Source organism: Metopolophium dirhodum, chromosome 5 (assembly GCF_019925205.1).
Source record: "Metopolophium dirhodum isolate CAU chromosome 5, ASM1992520v1, whole genome shotgun sequence".
NCBI lineage: Eukaryota > Metazoa > Arthropoda > Insecta > Hemiptera > Aphididae > Metopolophium > Metopolophium dirhodum.
In genome coordinates, this window is record NC_083564.1 from 35,777,828 (window position 1) to 35,790,908 (window position 13,081).

The window sequence follows — 13,081 nt, forward strand, 5'->3', positions numbered from 1 at the left end:
CTAAATATTTTGAATACTTTATTTCTGTTTAAGATTCTGGACATTTTAGTTTGTTATGTGACTAATTGAATTTTTTGTATAGACTTTGTAATGTGTATTCCTACAATAATATTTTTTTTTAAATTTTTTTTTTGTTTTCTAAAATGCATTTGCCTGCGGGCGCCAACACCCTCCTTCAATTTTTTTTTTGTTATGTGACTAGTTGAATTTTTTGTATATACTTTTTGAACATTCAAAATCTGGTGCACTTTTAATAATCCATCATTATTGAACTAAATATTTTGTATAGTTTTTTTTGTTTAAGATTCTGGACATTTTGGTTTGAAGTTTTTAATTAAATTTTTTTTTTGTTTTCTAAAATGCTTTTGCCTGCGGGCGCCAACACCCTCTTTCAATTTTTTTTTTTGTTATGTGACTAGTTGAATTTTTTGTATATACTTTTTGAACATTCAAAATCTGGTGCACTTTTAATAATCCATCATTATTGAACTAAATATTTTGTATAGTCTTTTTTGTTTAAGATTCTGGACATTTTGGTTTGAAGTTTTTAATTAAATTTTTTTTTTGTTTTCTAAAATGCTTTTGCCTGCGGGCGCCAACACCCTCTTTCAATTTTTTTTTTTGTTATGTGACTAATTGAATTTTTTGTATAGACTTTGTAATGTGTATTCCTACAATAATATTTTTTTTTAAATTTTTTTTTTGTTTTCTAAAATGCATTTGCCTGCGGGCGCCAACACCCTCCTTCAATTTTTTTTTTTGTTATGTGACTAGTTGAATTTTTTGTATATACTTTTTGAACATTCAAAATCTGGTGCACTTTGAATAATCCATCATTAATGAACTAAATATTTTGTATAGTTTTTTTTTGTTTAAGATTCTGGACAATTTGGTTTGAAGTTTTTAATTAAAATTTTTTTTTGTTTTCTAAAATGCTTTTGCTTGCGGGCGCCAACACCCTCTTTCAATTTTTTTTTTTGTTATGTGACTAGTTGAATTTTTTGTATAGACTTTGTAATGTGTATTCCTACAATATAATTTTTTTTTAAATTTTTTTTTGTTTTCTAAAGTGCATTTGCCTGCGGGCTCCAACACCCTCTTTCAATTTTTTTTTTTTGTTATGTAACTCTAGTTGAATTTTTTGTATATACTTTTTGAACATTCAAAATCTGGTGCACTTTTAATAATCCATCATTATTGAACTAAATATTTTGAATACTTTATTTCTGTTTAAGATTCTGGACATTTTAGTTTGTTATGTGACTAATTGAATTTTTTGTATAGACTTTGTAATGTGTATTCCTACAATAATATTTTTTTTTAAATTTTTTTTTTGTTTTCTAAAATGCATTTGCCTGCGGGCGCCAACACCCTCCTTCAATTTTTTTTTTGTTATGTGACTAGTTGAATTTTTTGTATATACTTTTTGAACATTCAAAATCTGGTGCACTTTTAATAATCCATCATTATTGAACTAAATATTTTGTATAGTTTTTTTTGTTTAAGATTCTGGACATTTTGGTTTGAAGTTTTTAATTAAATTTTTTTTTTGTTTTCTAAAATGCTTTTGCCTGCGGGCGCCAACACCCTCTTTCAATTTTTTTTTTTGTTATGTGACTAATTGAATTTTTTGTATAGACTTTGTAATGTGTATTCCTACAATAATATTTTTTTTTAAATTTTTTTTTTGTTTTCTAAAATGCATTTGCCTGCGGGCGCCAACACCCTCCTTCAATTTTTTTTTTTGTTACGTGACTAGTTGAATTTTTTGTATATACTTTTTGAACATTCAAAATCTGGTGCACTTTTAATAATCCATCATTATTGAACTAAATATTTTGTATAGTCTTTTTTGTTTAAGATTCTGGACATTTTGGTTTGAAGTTTTTAATTAAATTTTTTTTTTGTTTTCTAAAATGCATTTGCCTGCGGGCGCCAACACCCTCCTTCAATTTTTTTTTTTGTTACGTGACTAGTTGAATTTTTTGTATATACTTTTTGAACATTCAAAATCTGGTGCACTTTTAATAATCCATCATTATTGAACTAAATATTTTGTATAGTTTTTTTTTGTTTAAGATTCTGGACAATTTGGTTTGAAGTTTTTAATTAAAATTTTTTTTTGTTTTCTAAAATGCTTTTGCCTGCGGGCGCCAACACCCTCTTTCAATTTTTTTTTTTGTTATGTGACTAGTTGAATTTTTTGTATAGACTTTGTAATGTGTGTTCCTACAATATAATTTTTTTTTAAATTTTTTTTTGTTTTCTAAAGTGCATTTGCCTGCGGGCTCCAACACCCTCTTTCAATTTTTTTTTTTGTTATGTGACAAGTTGAATTTTTTGTATATACTTTTTGAACATTCAAAATCTGGTGCACTTTTAATAATCCATCATTATTGAACTAAATATTTTGAATACTTTATTTCTGTTTAAGATTCTGGACATTTTAGTTTGTTATGTGACTAATTGAATTTTTTGTATAGACTTTGTAATGTGTATTCCTACAATAATATTTTTTTTTAAATTTTTTTTTTGTTTTCTAAAATGCATTTGCCTGCGGGCGCCAACACCCTCCTTCAATTTTTTTTTTGTTATGTGACTAGTTGAATTTTTTGTATATACTTTTTGAACATTCAAAATCTGGTGCACTTTTAATAATCCATCATTATTGAACTAAATATTTTGTATAGTTTTTTTTGTTTAAGATTCTGGACATTTTGGTTTGAAGTTTTTAATTAAATTTTTTTTTTGTTTTCTAAAATGCTTTTGCCTGCGGGCGCCAACACCCTCTTTCAATTTTTTTTTTTGTTATGTGACTAGTTGAATTTTTTGTATATACTTTTTGAACATTCAAAATCTGGTGCACTTTTAATAATCCATCATTATTGAACTAAATATTTTGTATAGTCTTTTTTGTTTAAGATTCTGGACATTTTGGTTTGAAGTTTTTAATTAAATTTTTTTTTTGTTTTCTAAAATGCTTTTGCCTGCGGGCGCCAACACCCTCTTTCAATTTTTTTTTTTGTTATGTGACTAATTGAATTTTTTGTATAGACTTTGTAATGTGTATTCCTACAATAATATTTTTTTTTAAATTTTTTTTTTGTTTTCTAAAATGCATTTGCCTGCGGGCGCCAACACCCTCCTTCAATTTTTTTTTTTGTTATGTGACTAGTTGAATTTTTTGTATATACTTTTTGAACATTCAAAATCTGGTGCACTTTGAATAATCCATCATTAATGAACTAAATATTTTGTATAGTTTTTTTTTGTTTAAGATTCTGGACAATTTGGTTTGAAGTTTTTAATTAAAATTTTTTTTTGTTTTCTAAAATGCTTTTGCTTGCGGGCGCCAACACCCTCTTTCAATTTTTTTTTTTGTTACGTGACTAGTTGAATTTTTTGTATATACTTTTTGAACATTCAAAATCTGGTGCACTTTTAATAATCCATCATTATTGAACTAAATATTTTGTATAGTTTTTTTTTGTTTAAGATTCTGGACAATTTGGTTTGAAGTTTTTAATTAAAATTTTTTTTTGTTTTCTAAAATGCTTTTGCCTGCGGGCGCCAACACCCTCTTTCAATTTTTTTTTTTGTTATGTGACTAGTTGAATTTTTTGTATAGACTTTGTAATGTGTGTTCCTACAATATAATTTTTTTTTAAATTTTTTTTTGTTTTCTAAAGTGCATTTGCCTGCGGGCTCCAACACCCTCTTTCAATTTTTTTTTTTGTTATGTGACAAGTTGAATTTTTTGTATATACTTTTTGAACATTCAAAATCTGGTGCACTTTTAATAATCCATCATTATTGAACTAAATATTTTGAATACTTTATTTCTGTTTAAGATTCTGGACATTTTAGTTTGTTATGTGACTAATTGAATTTTTTGTATAGACTTTGTAATGTGTATTCCTACAATAATATTTTTTTTTAAATTTTTTTTTTGTTTTCTAAAATGCATTTGCCTGCGGGCGCCAACACCCTCCTTCAATTTTTTTTTTGTTATGTGACTAGTTGAATTTTTTGTATATACTTTTTGAACATTCAAAATCTGGTGCACTTTTAATAATCCATCATTATTGAACTAAATATTTTGTATAGTTTTTTTTGTTTAAGATTCTGGACATTTTGGTTTGAAGTTTTTAATTAAATTTTTTTTTTGTTTTCTAAAATGCTTTTGCCTGCGGGCGCCAACACCCTCTTTCAATTTTTTTTTTTGTTATGTGACTAATTGAATTTTTTGTATAGACTTTGTAATGTGTATTCCTACAATAATATTTTTTTTTAAATTTTTTTTTTGTTTTCTAAAATGCATTTGCCTGCGGGCGCCAACACCCTCCTTCAATTTTTTTTTTTGTTACGTGACTAGTTGAATTTTTTGTATATACTTTTTGAACATTCAAAATCTGGTGCACTTTTAATAATCCATCATTATTGAACTAAATATTTTGTATAGTCTTTTTTGTTTAAGATTCTGGACATTTTGGTTTGAAGTTTTTAATTAAATTTTTTTTTTGTTTTCTAAAATGCTTTTGCCTGCGGGCGCCAACACCCTCTTTCAATTTTTTTTTTGTTATGTGACTAGTTGAATTTTTTGTATATACTTTTAGAACATTCAAAATCTGGTGCACTTTTAATAATCCATCATTATTGAACTAAATATTTTGTATAGTTTTTTTTGTTTAAGATTCTGGACATTTTGGTTTGAAGTTTTTAATTAAATTTTTTTTTTGTTTTCTAAAATGCTTTTGCCTGCGGGCGCCAACACCCTCTTTCAATTTTTTTTTTTGTTATGTGACTAATTGAATTTTTTGTATAGACTTTGTAATGTGTATTCCTACAATAATATTTTTTTTTAAATTTTTTTTTTGTTTTCTAAAATGCATTTGCCTGCGGGCGCCAACACCCTCCTTCAATTTTTTTTTTTGTTACGTGACTAGTTGAATTTTTTGTATATACTTTTTGAACATTCAAAATCTGGTGCACTTTTAATAATCCATCATTATTGAACTAAATATTTTGTATAGTCTTTTTTGTTTAAGATTCTGGACATTTTGGTTTGAAGTTTTTAATTAAATTTTTTTTTTGTTTTCTAAAATGCTTTTGCCTGCGGGCGCCAACACCCTCTTTCAATTTTTTTTTTTGTTATGTGACTAGTTGAATTTTTTGTATATACTTTTTGAACATTCAAAATCTGGTGCACTTTGAATAATCCATCATTAATGAACTAAATATTTTGTATAGTTTTTTTTTGTTTAAGATTCTGGACAATTTGGTTTGAAGTTTTTAATTAAAATTTTTTTTTGTTTTCTAAAATGCTTTTGCCTGCGGGCGCCAACACCCTCTTTCAATTTTTTTTTTTGTTATGTGACTAGTTGAATTTTTTGTATAGACTTTGTAATGTGTGTTCCTACAATATAATTTTTTTTTAAATTTTTTTTTGTTTTCTAAAGTGCATTTGCCTGCGGGCTCCAACACCCTCTTTCAATTTTTTTTTTTGTTATGTGACAAGTTGAATTTTTTGTATAGACTTTGTAATGTGTATTCCTACAATATTATTTTTTTTTAAATTTTTTTTTGTTTTCTAAAGTGCATTTGCCTGCGGGCTCCAACACCCTCTTTCAATTTTTTTTTTTGTGATGTAACTCTAGTTGAATTTTTTGTATATACTTTTTGAACATTCAAAATCTGGTGCACTTTGAATAATCCATCATTAATGAACTAAATATTTTGTATAGTTTTTTTTTGTTTAAGATTCTGGACAATTTGGTTTGAAGTTTTTAATTAAAATTTTTTTTTGTTTTCTAAAATGCTTTTGCTTGCGGGCGCCAACACCCTCTTTCAATTTTTTTTTTTGTTATGTGACTAGTTGAATTTTTTGTATAGACTTTGTAATGTGTATTCCTACAATATAATTTTTTTTTAAATTTTTTTTTGTTTTCTAAAGTGAATTTGCCTGCGGGCTCCAACACCCTCTTTCAATTTTTTTTTTTTGTTATGTAACTCTAGTTGAATTTTTTGTATATACTTTTTGAACATTCAAAATCTGGTGCACTTTTAATAATCCATCATTATTGAACTAAATATTTTGAATACTTTATTTCTGTTTAAGATTCTGGACATTTTAGTTTGTTATGTGACTAATTGAATTTTTTGTATAGACTTTGTAATGTGTATTCCTACAATAATATTTTTTTTTAAATTTTTTTTTTGTTTTCTAAAATGCATTTGCCTGCGGGCGCCAACACCCTCCTTCAATTTTTTTTTTGTTATGTGACTAGTTGAATTTTTTGTATATACTTTTTGAACATTCAAAATCTGGTGCACTTTTAATAATCCATCATTATTGAACTAAATATTTTGTATAGTTTTTTTTGTTTAAGATTCTGGACATTTTGGTTTGAAGTTTTTAATTAAATTTTTTTTTTGTTTTCTAAAATGCTTTTGCCTGCGGGCGCCAACACCCTCTTTCAATTTTTTTTTTTGTTATGTGACTAATTGAATTTTTTGTATAGACTTTGTAATGTGTATTCCTACAATAATATTTTTTTTTAAATTTTTTTTTTGTTTTCTAAAATGCATTTGCCTGCGGGCGCCAACACCCTCCTTCAATTTTTTTTTTTGTTACGTGACTTGTTGAATTTTTTGTATATACTTTTTGAACATTCAAAATCTGGTGCACTTTTAATAATCCATCATTATTGAACTAAATATTTTGTATAGTCTTTTTTGTTTAAGATTCTGGACATTTTGGTTTGAAGTTTTTAATTAAATTTTTTTTTTGTTTTCTAAAATGCATTTGCCTGCGGGCGCCAACACCCTCCTTCAATTTTTTTTTTTGTTACGTGACTAGTTGAATTTTTTGTATATACTTTTTGAACATTCAAAATCTGGTGCACTTTTAATAATCCATCATTATTGAACTAAATATTTTGTATAGTTTTTTTTTGTTTAAGATTCTGGACAATTTGGTTTGAAGTTTTTAATTAAAATTTTTTTTTGTTTTCTAAAATGCTTTTGCCTGCGGGCGCCAACACCCTCTTTCAATTTTTTTTTTTGTTATGTGACTAGTTGAATTTTTTGTATAGACTTTGTAATGTGTGTTCCTACAATATAATTTTTTTTTAAATTTTTTTTTGTTTTCTAAAGTGCATTTGCCTGCGGGCTCCAACACCCTCTTTCAATTTTTTTTTTTGTTATGTGACAAGTTGAATTTTTTGTATATACTTTTTGAACATTCAAAATCTGGTGCACTTTTAATAATCCATCATTATTGAACTAAATATTTTGAATACTTTATTTCTGTTTAAGATTCTGGACATTTTAGTTTGTTATGTGACTAATTGAATTTTTTGTATAGACTTTGTAATGTGTATTCCTACAATAATATTTTTTTTTAAATTTTTTTTTTGTTTTCTAAAATGCATTTGCCTGCGGGCGCCAACACCCTCCTTCAATTTTTTTTTTGTTATGTGACTAGTTGAATTTTTTGTATATACTTTTTGAACATTCAAAATCTGGTGCACTTTTAATAATCCATCATTATTGAACTAAATATTTTGTATAGTTTTTTTTGTTTAAGATTCTGGACATTTTGGTTTGAAGTTTTTAATTAAATTTTTTTTTTGTTTTCTAAAATGCTTTTGCCTGCGGGCGCCAACACCCTCTTTCAATTTTTTTTTTTGTTATGTGACTAATTGAATTTTTTGTATAGACTTTGTAATGTGTATTCCTACAATAATATTTTTTTTTAAATTTTTTTTTTGTTTTCTAAAATGCATTTGCCTGCGGGCGCCAACACCCTCCTTCAATTTTTTTTTTTGTTACGTGACTAGTTGAATTTTTTGTATATACTTTTTGAACATTCAAAATCTGGTGCACTTTTAATAATCCATCATTATTGAACTAAATATTTTGTATAGTCTTTTTTGTTTAAGATTCTGGACATTTTGGTTTGAAGTTTTTAATTAAATTTTTTTTTTGTTTTCTAAAATGCTTTTGCCTGCGGGCGCCAACACCCTCTTTCAATTTTTTTTTTGTTATGTGACTAGTTGAATTTTTTGTATATACTTTTTGAACATTCAAAATCTGGTGCACTTTTAATAATCCATCATTATTGAACTAAATATTTTGTATAGTTTTTTTTGTTTAAGATTCTGGACATTTTGGTTTGAAGTTTTTAATTAAATTTTTTTTTTGTTTTCTAAAATGCTTTTGCCTGCGGGCGCCAACACCCTCTTTCAATTTTTTTTTTTGTTATGTGACTAATTGAATTTTTTGTATAGACTTTGTAATGTGTATTCCTACAATAATATTTTTTTTTAAATTTTTTTTTTGTTTTCTAAAATGCATTTGCCTGCGGGCGCCAACACCCTCCTTCAATTTTTTTTTTTGTTACGTGACTAGTTGAATTTTTTGTATATACTTTTTGAACATTCAAAATCTGGTGCACTTTTAATAATCCATCATTATTGAACTAAATATTTTGTATAGTCTTTTTTGTTTAAGATTCTGGACATTTTGGTTTGAAGTTTTTAATTAAATTTTTTTTTTGTTTTCTAAAATGCTTTTGCCTGCGGGCGCCAACACCCTCTTTCAATTTTTTTTTTTGTTATGTGACTAGTTGAATTTTTTGTATAGACTTTGTAATGTGTATTCCTACAATATAATTTTTTTTTAAATTTTTTTTTGTTTTCTAAAGTGCATTTGCCTGCGGGCTCCAACACCCTCTTTCAATTTTTTTTTTTGTTATGTGACAAGTTGAATTTTTTGTATAGACTTTGTAATGCGTATTCCTACAATATTATTTTTTTTTAAATTTTTTTTTGTTTTCTAAAGTGAATTTGCCTGCGGGCTCCAACACCCTCTTTCAATTTTTTTTTTTTGTTATGTAACTCTAGTTGAATTTTTTGTATATACTTTTTGAACATTCAAAATCTGGTGCACTTTTAATAATCCATCATTATTGAACTAAATATTTTGAATACTTTATTTCTGTTTAAGATTCTGGACATTTTAGTTTGTTATGTGACTAATTGAATTTTTTGTATAGACTTTGTAATGTGTATTCCTACAATAATATTTTTTTTTAAATTTTTTTTTTGTTTTCTAAAATAGATTTGCCTGCGGGCGCCAACACCCTCCTTCAATTTTTTTTTTGTTATGTGACTAGTTGAATTTTTTGTATTTACTTTTTGAACATTCAAAATCTGGTGCACTTTGAATAATCCATCATTAATGAACTAAATATTTTGTATAGTTTTTTTTTGTTTAAGATTCTGGACAATTTGGTTTGAAGTTTTTAATTAAAATTTTTTTTTTGTTTTCTAAAATGCTTTTGCCTGCGGGCGCCAACACCCTCTTTCAATTTTTTTTTTTGTTATGTGACTAGTTGAATTTTTTGTATATACTTTTTGAACATTCAAAATCTGGTGCACTTTTAATAATCCATCATTATTGAACTAAATATTTTGTATAGTCTTTTTTGTTTAAGATTCTGGACATTTTGGTTTGAAGTTTTTAATTAAATTTTTTTTTTGTTTTCTAAAATGCTTTTGCCTGCGGGCGCCAACACCCTCTTTCAATTTTTTTTTTTGTTATGTGACTAATTGAATTTTTTGTATAGACTTTGTAATGTGTATTCCTACAATAATATTTTTTTTTAAATTTTTTTTTTGTTTTCTAAAATGCATTTGCCTGCGGGCGCCAACACCCTCCTTCAATTTTTTTTTTTGTTATGTGACTAGTTGAATTTTTTGTATATACTTTTTGAACATTCAAAATCTGGTGCACTTTGAATAATCCATCATTAATGAACTAAATATTTTGTATAGTTTTTTTTTTATTTAAGATTCTGGATAATTTGGTTTGAAGTTTTTAATTAAAATTTTTTTTTGTTTTCTAAAATGCTTTTGCTTGCGGGCGCCAACACCCTCTTTCAATTTTTTTTTTTGTTATGTGACTAGTTGAATTTTTTGTATAGACTTTGTAATGTGTATTCCTACAATATTATTTTTTTTTAAATTTTTTTTTGTTTTCTAAAGTGCATTTGCCTGCGGGCTCCAACACCCTCTTTCAATTTTTTTTTTTGTTATGTAACTCTAGTTGAATTTTTTGTATATACTTTTTGAACATTCAAAATCTGGTGCACTTTTAATAATCCATCATTATTGAACTAAATATTTTGAATACTTTATTTCTGTTTAAGATTCTGGACATTTTAGTTTGTTATGTGACTAATTGAATTTTTTGTATAGACTTTGTAATGTGTATTCCTACAATAATATTTTTTTTTAAATTTTTTTTTTGTTTTCTAAAATGCATTTGCCTGCGGGCGCCAACACCCTCCTTCAATTTTTTTTTTGTTATGTGACTAGTTGAATTTTTTGTATATACTTTTTGAACATTCAAAATCTGGTGCACTTTTAATAATCCATCATTATTGAACTAAATATTTTGTATAGTTTTTTTTGTTTAAGATTCTGGACATTTTGGTTTGAAGTTTTTAATTAAATTTTTTTTTTGTTTTCTAAAATGCTTTTGCCTGCGGGCGCCAACACCCTCTTTCAATTTTTTTTTTTGTTATGTGACTAATTGAATTTTTTGTATAGACTTTGTAATGTGTATTCCTACAATAATATTTTTTTTTAAATTTTTTTTTTGTTTTCTAAAATGCATTTGCCTGCGGGCGCCAACACCCTCCTTCAATTTTTTTTTTTGTTACGTGACTAGTTGAATTTTTTGTATATACTTTTTGAACATTCAAAATCTGGTGCACTTTTAATAATCCATCATTATTGAACTAAATATTTTGTATAGTCTTTTTTGTTTAAGATTCTGGACATTTTGGTTTGAAGTTTTTAATTAAATTTTTTTTTTGTTTTCTAAAATGCTTTTGCCTGCGGGCGCCAACACCCTCTTTCAATTTTTTTTTTTGTTATGTGACTAGTTGAATTTTTTGTATATACTTTTTGAACATTCAAAATCTGGTGCACTTTGAATAATCCATCATTAATGAACTAAATATTTTGTATAGTTTTTTTTTGTTTAAGATTCTGGACAATTTGGTTTGAAGTTTTTAATTAAAATTTTTTTTTGTTTTCTAAAATGCTTTTGCCTGCGGGCGCCAACACCCTCTTTCAATTTTTTTTTTTGTTATGTGACTAGTTGAATTTTTTGTATAGACTTTGTAATGTGTGTTCCTACAATATAATTTTTTTTTAAATTTTTTTTTGTTTTCTAAAGTGCATTTGCCTGCGGGCTCCAACACCCTCTTTCAATTTTTTTTTTTGTTATGTGACAAGTTGAATTTTTTGTATAGACTTTGTAATGTGTATTCCTACAATATAATTTTTTTTTAAATTTTTTTTTGTTTTCTAAAGTGCATTTGCCTGCGGGCTCCAACACCCTCTTTCAATTTTTTTTTTTTGTTATGTAACTCTAGTTGAATTTTTTGTATATACTTTTTGAACATTCAAAATCTGGTGCACTTTTAATAATCCATCATTATTGAACTAAATATTTTGAATACTTTATTTCTGTTTAAGATTCTGGACATTTTAGTTTGTTATGTGACTAATTGAATTTTTTGTATAGACTTTGTAATGTGTATTCCTACAATAATATTTTTTTTTAAATTTTTTTTTTGTTTTCTAAAATGCATTTGCCTGCGGGCGCCAACACCCTCCTTCAATTTTTTTTTTGTTTTGTGACTAGTTGAATTTTTTGTATATACTTTTTGAACATTCAAAATCTGGTGCACTTTTAATAATCCATCATTATTGAACTAAATATTTTGTATAGTTTTTTTTGTTTAAGATTCTGGACATTTTGGTTTGAAGTTTTTAATTAAATTTTTTTTTTGTTTTCTAAAATGCTTTTGCCTGCGGGCGCCAACACCCTCTTTCAATTTTTTTTTTTGTTATGTGACTAATTGAATTTTTTGTATAGACTTTGTAATGTGTATTCCTACAATAATATTTTTTTTTAAATTTTTTTTTTGTTTTCTAAAATGCATTTGCCTGCGGGCGCCAACACCCTCCTTCAATTTTTTTTTTTGTTACGTGACTAGTTGAATTTTTTGTATATACTTTTTGAACATTCAAAATCTGGTGCACTTTTAATAATCCATCATTATTGAACTAAATATTTTGTATAGTCTTTTTTGTTTAAGATTCTGGACATTTTGGTTTGAAGTTTTTAATTAAATTTTTTTTTTGTTTTCTAAAATGCTTTTGCCTGCGGGCGCCAACACCCTCTTTCAATTTTTTTTTTTGTTTTGTGACTAGTTGAATTTTTTGTATATACTTTTTGAACATTCAAAATCTGGTGCACTTTGAATAATCCATCATTAATGAACTAAATATTTTGTATAGTTTTTTTTTGTTTAAGATTCTGGACAATTTGGTTTGAAGTTTTTAATTAAAATTTTTTTTTGTTTTCTAAAATGCTTTTGCCTGCGGGCGCCAACACCCTCTTTCAATTTTTTTTTTTGTTATGTGACTAGTTGAATTTTTTGTATAGACTTTGTAATGTGTGTTTCTACAATATAATTTTTTTTTAAATTTTTTTTTGTTTTCTAAAGTGCATTTGCCTGCGGGCTCCAACACCCTCTTTCAATTTTTTTTTTTGTTATGTGACAAGTTGAATTTTTTGTATAGACTTTGTAATGTGTATTCCTACAATATTATTTTTTTTTAAATTTTTTTTTGTTTTCTAAAGTGCATTTGCCTGCGGGCTCCAACACCCTCTTTCATTTTTTTTTTTTGTGATGTAACTCTAGTTGAATTTTTTGTATATACTTTTTGAACATTCAAAATCTGGTGCACTTTTAATAATCCATCATTATTGAACTAAATATTTTGAATACTTTATTTCTGTTTAAGATTCTGGACATTTTAGTTTGTTATGTGACTAATTGAATTTTTTGTATAGACTTTGTAATGTGTATTCCTACAATAATATTTTTTTTAAAATTTTTTTTTTGTTTTCTAAAATAGATTTGCCTGCGGGCGCCAACACCCTCCTTCAATTTTTTTTTTGTTATGTGACTAGTTGAATTTTTTGTATATACTTT